Source organism: Cavia porcellus, unplaced genomic scaffold (genome assembly GCF_034190915.1).
Source record: "Cavia porcellus strain 051 isolate PalLab524CR breed Dunkin Hartley unplaced genomic scaffold, mCavPor4.1 scaffold_14, whole genome shotgun sequence".
NCBI classification, from domain to species: Eukaryota; Metazoa; Chordata; class Mammalia; order Rodentia; family Caviidae; genus Cavia; species Cavia porcellus.
Window position 1 is genome coordinate 66,283,374 of NW_026947497.1, and position 19,287 is coordinate 66,302,660.

General features: G+C 46.0%; 1 long non-coding RNA gene across 1 annotated transcript; it reads left to right on the top strand.

Moving 5' to 3' along the window:
• Positions 1 to 3,504: 3,504 nt before the first annotated feature.
• LOC134478618 (uncharacterized) lies at positions 3,505 to 10,877 on the top strand. Its single transcript, XR_010051369.1, has 2 exons — positions 3,505 to 3,650; positions 10,053 to 10,877. It is a non-coding gene; the product is annotated as an uncharacterized LOC134478618 (long non-coding RNA).
• Positions 10,878 to 19,287: the final 8,410 nt, after the last annotated feature.

Consider the following 19,287-nt stretch of genomic DNA (forward strand, 5'->3'; position numbering starts at 1 on the left):
GAAGAAGTAAAATTATCATTGTTCATAGACAACATGATATTCTACATAGAAGACCCTAAACACTCTACCAAAAGACTTCTGGATTTAATAACCAAATTCAGTAGCATAACTGGATACAAAGTCAACACTCAAAAATCAATAACCTTCCTGTACTCAAGTAACAAACTCACTGAGAGAGAAATTAGGGAAACCACACCATTCACAATAGCATCCAAAAAATGAAACACTTGGGAATCAATCTAACAATGGAAGTAAGAGGTCTATATATTGAAAATTATAGCACTCTGAAAAGGAGATCAAAAAGGATATTAGAAAATAGAATGATATCCCTTGCTCCTGGATAGGAAGAACATAGTGAAAATGGCCATATTCCCAAAACTGTTATACAGATTTAATGCAATTCCTTTCAAAATATCATTAACATACCTTACAGAACTAGAGAAAACATTCCTAAAATTAATTTGGAACCAGAAGAAACCTAAAATAGCAAAAAAAAAAAATTCTGGGCAACAAAGGAAAGACATGAGACATCACAATCTCTGACTTGAAATTATATTACAAAGCTATTGTGTTAAAATCAGCACGGTACTAGCAACAAACAGACCAACCAGACCTGAGGACCAGTGGAAGAGATTAGAAGATGCAAACACAACTACAAACACTCTCAAGCAATGTGTTTAACAGAGATATCGAACACATTCACTGGAAGAAAGACAGCCACTTTAATAAATGGTGCTAGAAACACTGGCTCTCTATATGCTGAAGACTAAAACTAGAGCCATGTCTATTACCATGCACTAAACTAAAGTCAAAATGGATCAAAGATGTCAATATTAAAACAGAAACACTAAATCTACTGGAAGATAAAGTAGGCAGAAATGTTGAAGACATAGGAGTAGGCAGAGAGTTTAGGAACAAAACAGTCTGCATGGGAAGTACTTCAAAGAATCAACAATTGGAATCTCATCTTATTAAAGAACTTTTGCACAGTGAAAGAAATCACCAACAGAGAGAAAAGACAATTCACAGAATGGGAAACAGTTTTAGCCAACTGTCCCTCAGATGAAGGATTTTTATCTAGAACACAGAAAGAATCTATATTTAAAGACCCGATCCAAAAATGGGCATCTGAAATGAATACACACTTCTCAGATAAAGAGATACAAATGGCAGATAAATACGTGAAAAAATGTTCAATATCTCTGATCATTCAAGAGATGAAAATTAAAACAACACTGAGATTCCATCTCACCCCAGAAAGAATGGCGGTCATCAAGAAATCAGCCACTAACAAATGCTAGAGGGGCTGTGGGGGAAAAGGACCCCTCTTCACTGTTGGTAGGAGTGTAGACTGGTGCAACCACTGTGGAAATCAGTGTGGAGTTCCTCAAAAATCTAGGATGAGAGGTCCCATTCCACCCAGCTGTTCTCCTTCTTGGTAAAGAATTAAAAACATCATACTACAGCAATTTATGTGCACTCATGTTCATAGTAACACAATTTGTAATAGTAAGTCTTGCAAACAATCCATTTGCCTGTCAACCAACGAATGAATAAAAAAGATTGTGGTATTTTTATACAGTATACTCAGCCATAAAGAAGGATAAACTTGAGGGTTTTATAGGTAAATGGATGCAACTTGAGACTATCCTCATAATTGAAATAAATCAGATCTGCATGTGTAAGCATCATATTGTCTCCCTGGCATGAGAAACTGAAAGAGTAAATATAGTATAAAATGCACAATAGATATTGTGCAATGGGGAAAAATTGTTCAAAAGAAAAAAGGAACTAGGGTGGGTGAAAGGGGAAAAGACAGCAGGGAAAAAGGAAAAAAATCAGGTCAGTTATAGTATTAATATCTTTTAGTTCATTAAAAAGGAAGGTTTGTGCTAATATCAATTGCAGAAATTTTAATGCCTGCATTCTGTACCCTGAGCAACTACTTTAAAGATAACAGCATGTATTATTTATTGTTATTATCCTATTATTTTTTAATGAAATTTCCTTTTATAATTTTTGCATTTAAAATGAGGTATATATCAACAATTCATTCCTTTTCATTGCAGAATAGTATTCTGTTTGCATGAACACACTATACTTGGTTCATTTTTTCACCTCTTGAAAGATGTTTGGATTATTTCTAGTTTTGAGCTATTATAGTTTTTGAGCTACTCTAGTTAAAGCTGCTAGGACATTTGTGTACAGGTTATTACAGGGATATATGCTGCCATTTCTTTGGTAAACACCTTCAAGGGAATTATGGCTGGATCGTAGGTTAGGTGTATGCGTAACTTTTAAAGAAACCAGAGGACTATTTTCCAAAGTGCGTGTTTCAGTTCATGTTCTTACCATCTGTGTATGAGAGTTCTGGTTGTTTCCTATCCTCGTTAACCCTTCGTATCGTTGATCTCTTTAGATGCCCTAACAGGTTCACAGTAGCCTCCCTCTGGGGTTCTAATCTGCACTGTGCGTGGAGCTCTTTTAATTTAGGACTTCAGAAGCATAACCAGAAAGATAATTTAAGACACTATCCATACAAGTGTCCTAAGAATAAGTTGTTTAGAATAATTATGTATAGTAAGTTGCAAAAATAGTAAGTGAGCTTGGTTTTTAGCTTTAATCTTTCCCTTTAGGCCTCTCCAAAGCTAGATGAGAAGTTTGGTTCTAAGTTTTCTGTGTTTACCTTGCTGCTGGGCCCTGCTCTGAGAATTTCTTTATTCCCTGGAGGGGCTGTGGGTGTCAGAACAAATCCCATGTGCAATTGAGTGCAGATGTCTTGTGCTCTGGATCAATGATTTGGGGATGACAATCCGCAATGTGTGTACCATTTTTGTCCCCTGATTGATGTGCTTTGAAATTTTGTTTTAGTTTTTTTTCTTCCTCTTCTTCTTCTTTCTTTCTTTCTTTCTTTCTTTCTTTCTTTCTTTCTTTCTTTCTTTCTTTCTTTCTTTCTTTTTTGTCTTCCTATGTAGTTCAGGCTGGCCTTGAGCTCACTTTGTAGTCTAGGTTGGTCTCGAACTCGCAACGATTCTCCTACCTCAGCCTCCTGAGTGTTGGGATTACAGGCGTGAGTCACCACACCCGGTTTCCTTTTCATTTTTTTCCTTGAAATAAAATGTATTTGAAAAAAAAAATAAAAAGACTGAATCCTCTGCTGCATTCGAATTCTTGAAAGCTGTAAGTTGACTTTGAACATTTGCTCAACATTAGGAATTAAGGGCAATCATCATGAATTAATTCTCTTTTTTGCCAGACAATGGGTCATCACCTCTTTTGGGTCATAGATTCTTCTGAGAGTCTGACAAAAATGAAAGGGAAGAAAGATAGATACTTTAAAAAAAAATGGACACAGGGCTCCCGCCCTAGCTAACATTAGTGAGCAAATCTGTGCAATGCTCAAATACAGGGAGGGTTTTTTTCCTTCTTTTTTTTTGAGTTGTTCCGTGTAACACGTGGGTGTGGGGCTTTCTGTACACTGCCAGGGGAAACGCTGGAAAACGGATTGGGAATCTGCAGATCTTAAGCCCGGGGAAGCCCTCCTGCCCGACTCCTCCTGGTTACATGAGCACCTCATGCTGTCTATGATTTGAAACATGGTGGGCTGAGATTTGTAACTAACAGCTGAAGTCACCCTAACGGTGCCAGAGGTGAGTCCAAGAGCAGAGTGGGCAGGGAATGCCAGGGCAGGCCTGGGGAGAGAAGGAGGGAGTTGGTGGACGAGAGAGAGCCTCAGGTCCAAAGTGGCTGTGGGGTGAAAGGGCCTGCTAGGTGTGCGGACTTGAGGAGGGTGCTGAAGTTTGGGTTTCTCTCTCCCACCCTTGTCCTATGGTCTGAGCAGAGGCATGTGCAACCTTCAGAAATACTAAACCTGCTGTCGGAGGCAGCCGGGTGCATCTCTCATTGCTAAGGATGCCAGGCACGGTGTGGGAACTGGGTTCCCTCAGGACTTTCCTGGAACAGCAGAGCTGGGACTGCTCATACGCCTCTCTGGGGGCAGTGTCTGAATATGGGGATCCCCCAGGTTCTCCCACTTTTCCAGCTGAATGGATGATTTCCCTCTACCCCCACTCCTGCCAGTGGCTTGGCTCTGATCTGTAGTATCAGAGTGGACACTCTCAGTGGGTCATTGCTACAGGGCCAGCAGAGGGCAGCCCTTCTGTCCCATCAGAGCAGTCCGACCCTCCTGCAGGTGACCACTGTTCTCGTGCCCTCTGCTTTTCTCTGGAGCTGGGCAGGGTGGTGGTGGGGAGGGGCGGCCCCACCATCTTCGGCAGATCCACTGTGCCCACTCTTCTCCTGAGGTCATCTCCCTTAACCACCTTAGAACATCATTACTTGGCCTCCAAATCTTTGGTGGTTTCCTATAACCCAGCCCCCGACGGTACCGTTTCAGACTCCCCTTGCCTGGCCCTTCTTTTCCCCATTTCAATCGCTCTGCACATTGCAGTCAGGCTCCTGTCAAGAGCCAGCCCTGAGATGGGTGCTGAAAGCAACCAAGAACCAAAGTGCTCGTGGCTTGGAACAAATGGAACAAAGGGTGCTTCACTGTGTGGTGTGTCCCAGCCTCATGGGCTGTCGTGGAGCCATGTGGCATGGAGAAGCGAGGGGACCGGGCGTAGGGGAAGAAATGGAGAAAGGGATCATGGGCAGGAGGACCTGCATGTGCAAGGGCCCAGGCACAAGTGTGCAGTACATTTGGGTGGAGGCAGGTGGTTCTGTGGTCCCCACCATCACCCTGCCCAGCTCCAGAGAGGTCAGGAGAACAGGTCACCTGCTGGAGGGACAGACTGCTCCGATACCACAGATCAGGCAGAATGAATGCATGGAGGGAGAGGAAGAGGGCAGAGGAAGCCCATGAAACAGGTTTTGCTCTGTGGCAGTGGACAGGGACTGCATGCTGAACTTCAGAGATGGCGCTGGGGCCTGTGCTGGACGGAGGACCAGTTAGGAGACTTGCTGTGACCAGGCAGGGGATGACGAGGGCTTGTGGGGGAAAGTGGGCTAGAGAGACACTTCCTATCCTGTACAAGGAGGGGACTGGAGAGGGACCATGATGTAGTGAGCATTTCTGTAGAGAGTGCCTGGTTAGGGGTGGGGAATCCCCCAAAAAATGTTAACTGGAGAACAGAATGGCAGAGGCTGCTGGACCTTATCTTCCCTCCTCCTTACACGCCCCACAACCCCTCCCTGAATCCTTTGTGACCCTGCACACAGTTCTGCTACCTGAACACACCTTGCCCTGCCCAGGCTTGGTGCATGGTGTTCTTTGTGCCAGGAAAGTCCTCACCCTGCCCTCTTCTACCTGGTGAATAACAATGATAATTTGGAGTACCAGTACAAGTAATTGTGCAAACAAATTTTTGAGCCTCACCTCTAACCCAGGTATGATGCTCGGTAAATGCTATGGTTTGAGTGTGTTCCCCCAAACTTCATGCGTTGGAAACATAATCCCCCAAATCCTCTGGGAATGGTCTTTGGGGGTGGGGCCTTTGGGAGATAATTAGGATGAATGGGTTGGGTTATAAGGGTGAGGCTGGCATGATGACACCAATGTTTTCATGAAAAGAAGAATGATCCAAGCTAGCGACTTGTTCCATTTCACTGTGTGATGCCCTCTGCCATTTTACAAGGTAGAAATAAGGTCCTCACTAGAGGCCAAGCAGATGCCAGGACCATGTTCTTGGGCTTCCCAGCTTCCAGAGCTATGAGTAAAAGAAACCTTTGTCCTTTATGCAGTTCCCAGTCTGTGGTATTCAGTTACAGCATAGAAAATGGAGCAAAGCAGTAGACGTAATGGAGCCACAGCAAGCCTACCACATAGACGTTACTATTTTGATTGTTAGATGGAGACCCTGAACCAAGAGGTTAGACACTGAGTCATCCAGACAGTCAGACAGAGGTAGGGCTCCAATTTACTGCCCACGGAGGCTCAGCCTGGACTTCCTAAAAGCTGTCACCCAAAGGCCACAGCTCGGCTCCCGTGACACCCTGGACACGGCCCACCTCCCCTGCTGCTCCAGCCCCTCCTCCTGGCCATCTTTTTGGTTCTTCTGCTGCTCTTTGTTGCTGGCCTTGGGCTCTTCAGATTCCTTTGGGGCTGGAGGAGGCGAGGGCCAGGTCCTCCCTGTTCCTTGGAAAAGATAGTCAACCCAGCATTCACCTCCCACGTGGGGAAGAGAGCAGGAAGGAACATCTAACGTCACTGGCCTTGTCTTTTTTCTCCAAGACACGTTCTTTCATGGCTTTCTACCTGTCTGCCTTCTCTTTTTTAATCTCTTGAACTATCTTATTTTCTACTTCTTAACACCAATATCAGTGACTCTTTGGCCTTCTAACCATGGTCATGTCTTCACGACCACTTGGGTGGAACGCTTTTCAACTCTTGTCTTGGTCCCAAGGCCCCTTTTCACCAGCCCGAGCTGTCTATCCACCTATCTGACACCTCAATTTAAACTCCAGACATGGAATCGTGACTTCATTATCTTCTTGCCCATCACCCCTCTCCTCTGTTTCCCTCTTTTATTTGGTCTTCCCCAGGGATGAATCCAGAAATCCTGGGTGCCTTGCATAACTTGCCTTCCCAGGACCCTCAGTGCTCCCAGCTGTCTCTGCTGATTTCCCTTTTAAATCTCTCTTCAGTCTCCGCTCCTTTCTTCTGTATCGTCACCCTATATCTGGTTGACTGCCTTGACTTCCTCCAGTTTTTGTGCTAGCAGTAAGTACAAACATGTTTCTTAAACAGAGAACAACTCAGACCTCCTGTAGTGTGGACTCTGGCACTGGCATGTCTGAGCTCATATTTGAGCTCTCTTCCTTAGGACCTGCGTAAGCTTTGGGGCATTACTTCTTGATCAGTTTCCTCATCTACAAAATGGGGCTAATTGGGAGATAATTAGGATGAATGGGTTATAAGGGTGGGGCTGGCATTGACAAGAGATTGGGACTCTGTGTTTTAGAACTGGGAGATATTAGCTTTCATAAAAGGCAGCCATTTGTGTGTATCATACATCTGTTAACATTCCCTGAGAGATCTGAGGCAATATCCTGTAATCAAACAGTATTTCTGCAGTAAAACATATGAATATTCACAGGACGTGGGAGCTAAACAAAGCTAGAAATAGCTGCATGTCAGTTCAGCTCCAATGCTGCTGCCAAGCAAGTTATAAAAATCTTTAGATTTGCAGAGTTTTGGATTGTCGACTGCGAGTAAGGATTGTGGACCTACTTTATAAGGCTGGTAGGAGGATTAAATGAGTTAAATGTATTTGTAATTTTATGAAGATCTTTGAAGAGTGCTTGGTGCACAGGTAGATGAGGAAAGTGTGGGCTCAGATGGTTGTTTCCTTGCTTAATGCTTTTTGAGGGCCCCCCTCCCCTGTCGGGGCCTGATGGCGTTGTCATGCCTTGGGATTTTTTTCTTGTACTGGGGATTGAATTCAGGACCTCCTGCTTGCTAGGCAAACACTTTAGCAATGATCTACACTCCAGCGTTTTTCTTTTTTGATACAGGGTTTCACTAAGTTGAACAGTCTGGTCACAAACTTGCGATCCTCCTGCCCCAGCCTCCTGAGCAGCTGGGATTACAAGGTTGCACCCCACTGCACCACCAGGATTTCCCTCTTCAAAAGCACCTGCATGCTACTCCTTCTGCAGAGGGCCAGCTTCGCTAGGTTCTTTCATTTCCAGTTGGGTGCTTGTGACCCGGTGGCTTTAGCACCCATCTCTTCCTGGCACTCTCTGTTCACCATCCTACTTCCTTGCTGGAGTTCAGCAAGCTCCCTGCCCACCCAGGTCCGGCCCTCAGAGGGTGACAGCCCTTGCTGGGTTGCTGGCCAGCACCGCCTGATTCACCTGGCTCCTCCTCTGGCCTCTCAGCTCTCTCTCAGGGAAGAACTCCCAGATTTTGCTCACCTGTCATCCCTGGCTTACAACATTCCCCTGCTAATCACTACTAGAGAAATCAGGAAACCACCCGGTCAGATATTTCCTGGGCATCTGTGCCCACGAGGCCTGGAGCTAAGCCTTTTGCACAGCTGTTCTTCCGGGAATGCCAGACTCCCCTTGGAGGTGCTCCTGGAGCCCCACTCACCCTCGGCAGGGCTCGCTGCCTGTCGCCCAGTTTCCAGCACTTCTGAGGCTGTTGTTGGGTTGCCGTCCTTCCCACTGAAGATCCTAGTACCTGTGTTGCACATCTTTCTCTGCCAGCTCAGCCCTTCCTATGTCCTGGCCAGATGGCAGCCCCTTGCTGGCTTCCTGTCCTGTCCTATCCTGTCCTGTCCCGTCCATCCCAAGGCCTCTCATCTCCTATGAGCCAGCTCTTCTCTCTCACCTACTGCTGAGCTCACACCTTCAACACCAAGTTCCAAACTCCACTGTCCCCTTCTGTGACCCCATACGGGGTTCTCCCACAGAGACCCTTCGCCCTCTCTACTTAAAATCTTTTTATTCACAGGGGTCCTCAGTGCACTGGCCCACCCTGGAAAGCACCGCACACTGGTTTTCTCTGCATTTTTTCCCCAAAAAGAATAAGTGCCATTTAAAAAAATCCAATCATTTCACATACAAATTCTAATCTGTAACTTCCCTGTGGAGAGAAAAATGGCGAGATCCGAACTTAAGACTTGCCATCCTACAGGATCAGCCTAATTCCCACCACCCTGTCGTCTCTCATTTATGGTACCTGGTGGTCAGAAGGAGCATGAATCTGTGACCTCTGTCTTGAGCCGAACACTGTGTAGGCAGGGAAAATTCTGCTTGCTTTGGCCAATCCACAGCACTCTGGGCCACAAAGTAGCACAGGCAACACTGGCTACCATTTCTGAGCCCTTATTACACACTGGGCTCTTTACGTAGAGTTTGCCTCTTGGAGCCTCATGCATTTCTCATGCACATTTTAATTCCTTTTCCTTTCCCAAGGAGAAAATTAGGGTCAGAAAGGTTAAGTCATTTGCTTCCTGACACACAGCTAGTAAGAAGCAGGGTTTCCGAGGAGCAGATTGTGCTCAGTAGCAGACCACATAGATGAAAGGAGGGGTCGTGGGCCAGGGAAAATGCCGAGGGGTGGGCAGCCAGGCTGGTGTGGGAGTGAAGGGTGTCGTCAGCGTTTGGGCCCTAGGACGGGCTCCCCAGGCCTCGAGGCTCTCTATGCTGTGCCATTTCTCCTGTAGAGATTTTAGGGAAAGAGCAGGGGCTGCCTCAAACCCTTAGGCTGGGGGCCGTCGGCTCAGCTCTGGGGACAAACATTCCTGCTGCTGGTGCTGCCTTCCTCTTTCTCCTTGCTTCCTACAAGGACTGGCCCTCACCTCTGCCTCTGACATAGGTTCCCCTGCCTCAGGAAGCAGCTTCCACTCCTTTTGGCCGTGACACAAAGTGGCCCATCTGCTTGGGCTCTACTCTGGATACCTAGGACTAATCACTTGTCCCTGCCTCTCTCTGTGACAGGTGGATGGCCCTTTGGGATAGTGTTTAGGATAGAAGTTCAAGAGTAAAATGGCAGGACCCGTATGAATTTATCATTATTTTTTTAATCACTGAACTTTTTGAGACAGGGTCTCATTCTGTAGTTCAGATTGGCCTTGAACTCATCTTGTAGCCGAGGCTGGCCTTGAACTTGTAGTGATTCTCTTGCTTCAGCCTCCCAAGTGCTGGGATTACACACCCAGTCCATCTGAGGATAGCAATTAACATAGGTGGGAAATGTGCCAACATACCCAGAAGAATTATCCTGTGGTAGTACTGTAGGAGATTTGCCTGCTTTCTACTCTTCCCTGTGGGCTTTCTATAATAGTTTAGGTTTTCTACATAACAAACAATATTACTTTTCTAAGATAAACATGTTTAGTTTGTTTAAAACCAAGTGTTTTTTTGCGGTACTGGGGTTCGAACTTACTACCTCCCACTTGCCAGACATGCACTTATGCCACTGAGCTAAATCCCTGGCCCAGAAAAAAAGTTTTATCAGAGAACTTGCTACTGGTAATACATATGTTAACATGTAGTTTAAAGATTGAAAGCAAAACCATCCAAAAGTTTATCGTATTTTCTTCTAGTACATCATCTGACCCTTCATATGAAAAAAACGAAGCTGGGCATGGTGGTGCACACCTGTAGTCCCAGCACTCGGGAGACTGAGGCAGGAGGGTTGCTGCAAGTTTGAGGTCTGCTTGGGCTACATAGTGAAACCCTGGCTCAAAAACTGGAGCAAAACACCACACCACCAAGAACCAAAAAAACCACCAAGGAACGTCCTCCAGCCGCCTCCCTGTTTATTCTTCATGGTGTTCACAACCGCGCATCAGGGCACTGAGGGGGTTGCTCTCGTCTCTGTCTGCTGCTGCCTCTTTGGGGGTGCAGGAACACGAGCTCTGCCGTGCTGCCACCCTGCCTGGAGCCGCCCTGGAGCCCCCCAAGAGCTCTGGAGCTGCCAGCTCGTGAGCAATTTCCATTCCGCTCTTAATGCGTTCTGAGCTTCCAGCTGTTTATCTAACGGACCTTTATTGCTGTTGTGATCCGAAAAAAAGCATAAATATTTTTCCCTCTGTGGAGATGACACAACGGAGAGACATTTCAACGATAATGTCTGCAAAGGAGAAAGGGAGACGGCGCATTCTTGTGAGTCTCAGAAACATATGACAAACCGGCTGGTGTGAGAGGCAGTGTTTGTCTGCGTGGCCAGGGACCTGCCCGGCCAGAGCGCAGATGTGCGGAGAGAGATTCCCCCTCCACAGCCGCTGTGTGTCCCAGGCAGCTGGGGTGGACAGGACGCTGCGCAACTCTGCACCCAGGAGGCCCACGGGGCCGCCCTGCGCCAGGGTCTCTCTCTTCTGCTGTCAGATCTGCGGGTGCACAGATGTGCTGGCCCCTCCGTTCCCGAGCCTGTCTGGTTTAGAGGTCTGCAGCCGGTGCAGGTCAGAGGGAGGCCCTGGGCAGGCCCCCCGTCCCCTCCCCCCAGGAGGATGAACTGGGGCCTGTCTGGGCCCAGCAGTTGAGGCATCTTTTTTTGTATATATATCTTTTTTTTTTTCTTCTCTTTTTATCGGTACCAGGGATCGAACTCACGACCGCCAGCTTGCAAGGCAGGTGCTTATTCCGCTGAGCTAAATCCCCAGCCCCAGTTGAGGCATCTTTTGTCCTCCTTCATCTGGAGCTTGCTTCTCCGTGATGTGGCGACCAGGCCGCATGAGACACCATTAGACACATGACTGTACAGGTCTCGCAAAGAGCAGAATGCTTTGGCTGGGAACTCACCCTGGGGACACCTATTTGTAATTGTGTTTGGAAACATAGCTTTATAGTGTTACAACATTTCATTCAAGGTCTCTTTGCTGAACCACGTCTCACTTTGTTTCTACCTAAAAAGTGAAAGGAAGTATTCTTTTTATTTTCTTGCCGTTGGGATAGAAGTTATTTAGCCCAGGCTGCACAAGTTTCAGCTCATAGTCTGCTGGTTCCAAGACAGCGAAATCAGGCAGATGAGAAACGGTCGCTGCCGCTTCACTCCACCATGCCCTGAGCTCACATAGTGCGCAGGGCGTGTCCCAGGCGCCAACGCCGTTCTCCAGGTGACTCGTGGCGTCTAGCTCCTTGTCCCCAGCAGAGCTGCTGCGTTCAGAGGTGCTGGGCAGGCGATTGGGTCGCGGGGCGTGATGCCCATCAGTGATTGGTCTCTATGTTGGGAGGTGAAGAAGCCTGGTTGGAGGAGGTGGCTCACTGGGGGCGTGGCCTGGAAGCGTTTATTTTCCTCCCTCCCCCTGACCTCTCTGCTTCCTGGTGCCACTCTCTGAGCTGTTTCTCCTCTGCCAGGTCCTTTGGCCCGGTGCCACCTCAGAGCCAGGCACCTCTGTTTCACCAGAGACTATTACACCACATATTGCCCAACTGGGAAAAGATCAAAATTCAAAATCCCAAGTGTGGTTTTCACGGACTCTGTATGGCTTTCACACCAGCTCATGGGCAGGTCGAGCTATTGTAACTGAGGCATTCCATTTTTTTTTTTGACATAGGGTCTCACTTTGCAATTTAAGCTGGCCTTGAATTTGTTTATGTAGCGCAGGCTGGCCTTGAACTCACGGCGATCCTCCTGCCTCAGCCTCCCCAGTGCTAGGAGTAGGTGTCCACCACCACGCCCGCCTGGCTCTAATCAAGCATTGTAAATTGGGATCTCCGCTGTTTACTTAGTGCCCTTTCAGCTGAGTTCACTTGCGTCTCTTCACCTCATTCTGCGGAAGTTCAAAGGCTTTTTGAAACTTTCTGTGACTTCGTGACCAGCAGTCGCTCAGTTCCTGCCTCCTGGGTTCCAAACGGTCACATTTCTTGGTGATCCTTCCTCCTCTGCTCTCATCAGCTCTGATTTGGATCTTTTCATGATTTCCCCTCAAAACTACATGCACAGATTACATTGAAAAGGTTGGTAAATGAAGCCACCAGAAATCCTCACGGTCAAAAGAGCACGGACCTAAGCCCCTGTCCTTGGACCTCCCTTTCACTTTGCAGGCTGCAGCTTTAGCACGAGCCTACACTGCCTTTCCTGCCTCCCTTGGGTCTGCAGAAGAACAATTATGAGCTTGGTTCCAAACAAAACTCTCATCATTGTCCATGGTTGTCCTTTTATTTACCTATTTATATACCTATGCACCTGCTGCCGCCCCGGTGACCCACCTCGTCACACGGGCGTCACCTCTGGACATCACGTCCAGCTGTAAACTCAAGTGGCCCATTGCATTGGTTTTCAGAGCTAAACCATCTGCAGTGACCTCACAAATCTCTGTGCAACCACCATTTTCCATTCTGTCGCCTCTCTTCCCCCTGCCCCATCCCTTGGGGGTCCATCTTCCTAAATTTTGTGTTTATTAATGACTTGCTTTTTAAAACATAGTTTTATTCAAAGTTTTTGGGACAGCCAGTCTATGTTTCAAGAGCCATAAGGAAGGGAAACTTTTCCTACCAAATACCAGTATGGAGCGGAGCTAGAAACCCTTGTCTGTCTACCTAATCTAGTCTTATCTTTGTTTTTCAATTTCTTTTTGAGACAGGGTCTGTATACAGTTCTGGCTGGCTTTGACCTCACTTTGTAGCCCAGGCTGGTCTTGAACTCACAGCAATCCTCCTGCCTCAGCCTCCCGAGTGCTGGGATTACAGGCATGCTCTACCACACCCAACTCTAGTCTCATTTTGTCCAACTAATTCCAGAGTTCTTTCCTGGAATTCTGAAGTGGCCAGGGGAAAGGACATGGATTGCCTTTAGAGAGGTCAGGAGACCATATCTTACAGTAAGACAGATAGATAAAAATCTGGTAGATCGACAGCATGAAGAGCCAACCCTGGAGCTGGTAGGTTTATTTGGGAACAAGGAATATTGCTCTCAAGGTGAACAGCCACACTGCCTAGCCAAAGAGACTACAGTGTCACCCAGTGGGCATCCTTACAAGGTATATTACAGCATCCAGACAGAGCAAAACTGGGGACAGGACAGTCCTCAAGTTAAACATATCCATCCTGCAGCTTGGCCTCTGCCCTTAACTTCTAGAGCTCTTTACAGCTAGGACCATGCTGGCCCCTGGAAATGCCATGCAGGATGAACAATCGCAATGCTGGAGGCTGCGGAAGTGTTAGCCCAGGTGCCAACAAGAGGAGGTGTGAGGAAGACCAGGGGGCAGGGAGTGTCTGTCTGCCAGGGCTGCCAGAGAGTAGGGCATATAACACCAGGGGCACCTGCAGCATCCGGGAGCCAAATAGAAGCAACAGCCAAGACTTGAGCACTCAGAGTGGGACTGGTGGGCATCTTAGACCTCAAGGGTAAACACCAGGAGCAGCAGGAAGTCAGAAATGTGGGTTCATAGGGTGTTCTTGTGTCCCATGGGGGCCACCACTTGCAGCAGCATCAACAACCAGGCCAAGGCTATGTCACTCATTCCGGCATCATGCTGGGATGAGCCACCATGCCTGCTTAGGTTTCCACCAGGCCTCTGAGCAGGAAGAAACCTAACACGGTGGCACAAGTTGCGGTTCCACAAAGGCTTCCAACGGGCCTCTGTGTCCAGGACGGGTAAGTGTTTGGTTTTAGGAGGAAAGAACTTCCTAAAGATCAAGAGCAAGAAGGTTCCCACCTTTGCCATTCCCTCCACATGTACCTGTCCTCTTGCCTTGTCCCTTGGAAAAAGCAGAAGAAGAGGAGTTGCTGGCCCCGCAGGAGGGCTCAGAACAATGTCCCTGCCTGGTGGCCCTCCCTGTCACAGATGACCGACCAGCTCAGGAAGAGAGTGTCAGGGAAAGCGCCATGCCTCAGCCAGCAGTCTGCTCAGGACTAGAGTGGAGATTGTGAGTGACTGTCTCACCAGGAGCTTGTCACCCTCGAGCTGGCAGAAGGTGGAGGCAAATAGTCCCTACTGGCCTGTCTCTGCTGCCCACACATGGGCAAGTGCAAGCATCAGGTCTGTTTTCAGGTAGCTGATGAGGCAGGGCTCCGGCTGAGGGAGAGACATCTGTGACGCCTCTCTGCTCCCTGCCGTAGCTCTGAGCTCTCATTCTTCTGCTGAGCTTAGGCACTGAAAGGAAGTGTGTGAGTACTTGTCACACAGGAAGACGTTCTCAGTGGACAGGACTTCCCTGCTGATACCAATGAAGCAATCTAGCAGGCATCTTATCTTATTACTTAGGGACGCTGTGATGGACTAGCCAGTGCCACTGGTCCTTATGAGTCAGACAGCTCTGATTGCTGCTATGACTCTGGTCTCCATTATCATGACCATGCCACACCTTGCCCTTGTCAGCTGCCACCACCTCACCCCTGACGCCCTGAGAGCCAATTACTTCCACTTGACTTGGGTTTCCCAACCTAGCGACTGCTGTAAGGTCCAAGTTACAGAGGAGAGCTCTGGGCTCATAAATTTCTCACCGTATTGGTGCAAGGTGTTTGCCGGACTCTCCCAGTGTGGGTGAATGGGCCTTAAATGACGAAGCCTCTGAATCATGCCAATCTCCCCCGCCTTTTCCTCTCTTCCCCTAGATTAAACCAAGGCCTATCCAGCATTTGTAATGAGCTCACTGTGGGACCATGTATCAGTTACCCAGGCAAACTATTAGAGCCTTGTCTAACTGCCCGAGCTGCAGTGTTCAATCCAGAACCTCAGGTTAGGCGGTCCGTGCCAGTACAGTTGCCCTGACCCAGCTTGATTTATCTCCCACTGTTATTCAAATACCATTCCCACACACAGGCCCTGAATTTGTGTGCACAGTTCTGTTTGGAATGTGGCACATTTCCTCACGTGCCAGGACTCCAGGTTAGTTACCTGGTAGTATTGAGAGGAGGGATAGGGTGGGCCCCCAGGGGAATCAGCAGTGTCTCCTGAGGCAGCTGTCTCGGGAGAGGCAATTACATTTCCTCGGGCAATGCATATCTCAGATGGGAAAGCAGCGGCTGTTTCCACTGGTAAAGAAGTCTCATCCAATTCAGGGGCTCGGGGTCCACAGTTTCATGGAGTCTCACTACACAGGCTTGTCTGAACTTGTAAGATTCCTTCTTCATGGATCAATGTCTTTACTTTATTAGAAGATACTCTGTAGGGTTGGAGAGCAGTGAGCTGTAACTCAGCTGATGGGAGGAGGAGATTCTATATTTCATTTTCAGCAACGTCATCTCTGCAACTACAGAAGATAAGGAACGCTTTAGGACACACAGAAGCGTTTAGATTGTGTATGCAGCTGTTGAGCTGAAAATTGGATCCCTGAGCTCATCCTTTTCTTTCAACATTTTACAACTCTCCAGTCTCAGTGTATTCATAAAATTGCCAAAAGTGCCCGGAAGTATTGTAAGTCTAACCTCTAAGCTCCTTGCTTCTTAGAAGTGGTTGATTGGGAGTATCTATGGAGACATATTGCAGATTTCTGATGACAGATCTAATCAGATTAGAGAGCTAATTCCAGAAACCCCAGCACACATTCAGGAAACTCACTGTTACAGTTCGCTCTTCTAGAGCCATTTTCAGTACCAAAAATATGCACAGTATTAGTTAGGGTTCTTCAGAGAGACAGAACCACTAGCAGACAGAATATATGTGTGTATGTGTGAAAGCCAAGCAGTCCCACAACCTGCCATTTGCAAGGTGGAGACCCAGAAAAGTTGGTGGTTTGTTTCAGCTGCCTGAGAATCAGGAGAAGCAATGGCATGAATTTTCATCTAAGTCTGAAGACCTGAGAACAAGAAGGCTAATGATATAAGTTACAGTTTGAGGGCAAGAGAAGCAGGGGTGACAAAATCCCTGACTTGAAATTATACTACAGAGCTACTGTGATAAAAACAGCATGGTACTAACAAAACAAAACAAGCAAGAAAACAAACAAAAACCCCAGATCCGAGGATCAATGGAACAGATTGGAAGATGCAGAAACAATTCCAAACACACTCAGCCACTATATTTGACAAAGAGGCCTCTTTAATAAATGGTGCTGGAAAAACTGGCCTTCCACATGCTAAAGACCAAAACTAGACTCATGTCTATCACCATGCACTAAACTAAAATCAAAGTGGATCAAAGACCTAAATATTAACGCAGAAACACTAACAAGAAATACCAGTCATCGCTCCCGTAAGTGACTGCCTTATCCAGGGAAGCACAGGCTGTGATGATAGCTAGGGAGGGATATGAAATTGGATGCCTGTGGTGCTTTGGTGTTTCACTGACACTGCAGGTCTAGGGTGAATGATCTGACCATAGGTTCAGAGGATATTGCTACGCAGCGTGGCATCTGGGGCCATCTCCTTCTGAGGGTTGCAGCCATCGTTGATTCCCTGTGGTCTTGTTTTAAGGTCTTATATCATTTCCATTGTTTTGTTGGGATGGGTTTTATTCTCTTTTGTTTGATTGTTACATCCAATAGCAAGAGCAGCTATTTTAAAGATAGCTTGCTATATTATGGTAGTTATTTTGGATTTACTACTGGCTTGTTTTGAAGTCCTTTATTGCATTCATTGTTTTGTTTTTATTGTTTATACTCTATTCTGTTCTGTTTGATTTTTATTATGTCCAAAGTTATCTGCAGCTATTTTGAAGATGTCAAGGGGCATTATGTAACTATTGTTGATTTTGGAATGTTTTGAAGTCCTGTATCTCTTACGCTAGTTTGTTTTGATTGCTTTTATTATGTTTTATACTCTTTAAAAATAAAAAATCTCAGAAACACTGAATTTATTGAAAGAGAGAATAGGCCAGACTCTTGAAGACATAGGTGTAGCAAAGAGAAAAACCCTGTTATATAGGAAATATCACAAAGAATCAACAACTGAGGTCTCATCTTATTAAAAAGTTTTTGTACCACAAAAGAAATCACCAGCAGAGTAAAAAAAAAAAAACCAATAGAGAGGAAAAATTTTTAGTTAGCTGCTCCTGAGACAAAGGACTAGTATCTAGAACAAATAAAGAATTGAAAAAATCAGAGCCTCCAAATTTAAAGACCCAGTCCAAAAATGGACATCTTAGATGAATACATATTTCTCAGATGAAGAATTAAAAATGACAATAAATATATGAAGACATGTTGGACTTCACTGATAATTCCAGAAATGCAAATTAAAACAACATTGAGACTCTTATCTCACCCCAAAAGAATGAATATCATCAAGAAATCAACCAATGATAAATCCTGGGGGTGCTGTGGTGGAAAAGGAGCCTTCTCCACTGTTGGTGGGAGTGCAGACTGGTGCAACCCCTGTGGAAATCAGTGTGGAGAATCCTAAAAATACTAGGACTAGAGATTTGACACAGATGTTGTCCTTTTTAGTATCTTCCCAACAGAATTAAAAGGATCATACCACCGTGATATATGCATACCCATGTTTACAGCACAGTTTGTAATGGCTAAATATTGGAAATAACCCAAATGTCCCTCAACCAATAGACAGATAAAAAGATGTTTTTATACAATGGAGTACTACTCAGCCATAAAGATAAATTTGGCTGGATGTGGTGGCTCATTCTTGTAATCTCAGCCCTTGGGAGGTTGAGTTTGGGTTAAAAAGTGATTTGGGGCGACAAAGTGAGTTCAAGTCTAGCTTAAACTGCAAAGTGGAACTTTATCTCAAAAAGACTAAGGGGGCAAAAAAAAAAAGGATAAGCTTGAATCACTTATGGGTAAATGGATGCACCTTGAAACCACACTCTTAAGTGAAATAAGTCAGACACATGTGTGCAAATGCTGCATTGTCTCCGGTGTGAGGCACTGAAAGTGTAAACGAGAGCCAAGATGTATAACAGATATTGTGAAATAGGGGCTGGCGATGTAGCTCAGCGGCATAAGCGCCTGCCTTGCAAGCAGGCGGTCGTGAGTTCGATCCCTGGTACCGGTAAAAAGGAAAAAGACCAAAAAAAAATTGTGAAATAAGAAATTGTTCAAAAAGAAAGAGGAACTGAGGGGGATGGGGCAGGAAGCAAAAAGAAACAAATGAAATAAAAAAGGATAAAGTGGCAACAAAGCTTTGCAAATGAAGGGAAGAAGGGTTGGAGGGAGAGGAGGGGAATGGGAAAAGAAGAAAGATCTAAAACGTATCATGGACAAGGGGCAGGTTCCCTATGGAGTGGGACCATTATACATATCTAAACTAAACCAATAAACTTAATTACAAAAAAGATAGTGTCCTGGCTCAGTCAGTCAGAGAGCAAACTCTTCCTCCTTCTACCTTTTTATTTTATGCAGGCCTTTGGCAGAATGTAGGATGCCCACCCACATCTGGGAGGGCAGCCTGCCCAGCTCAGTCCGTGAGCTCGACTGTTCCTGTCATTGTGAAGACTCTCACATCCATACGGGAGTAATGGTTAGCTGCTATCTGGGCACCCTGTGACCCAGTCAAAATTAATCACCCTAATGTCTCGTTAACCTTCGTGTTAAATAGATACCTTTGGAGGCAAGGCATTGATGACTATAACTTCATCAGAGTTTTAGCTGTGAATCGATCAGAAGCTGTATTTAATTTTATAGCTATGGAGGATTTCATATTATATAGCTGGGCTCAAGATATGTGCTTATGTATATAATTTTTTATCGTCTTTCTTCCTGAACTTAATTTATTCCCCAAAACCTCATGACCTAATCAAATATGGTTTTCATTTAAATTACAAATGACTTCCATTAAAATTACAAAGCAAGTAATTTTCTGTTCTAGATAGAAAAGTCTATCATTGTGAGCAAGATTGTGAAGAACACACACATTCAGGATTCCAGGTGAACTTTATTGCTAATCTTCTCGGTTACGGTTTAATTTTTCTTGATGTACGTCAATGTACTATTTCACAC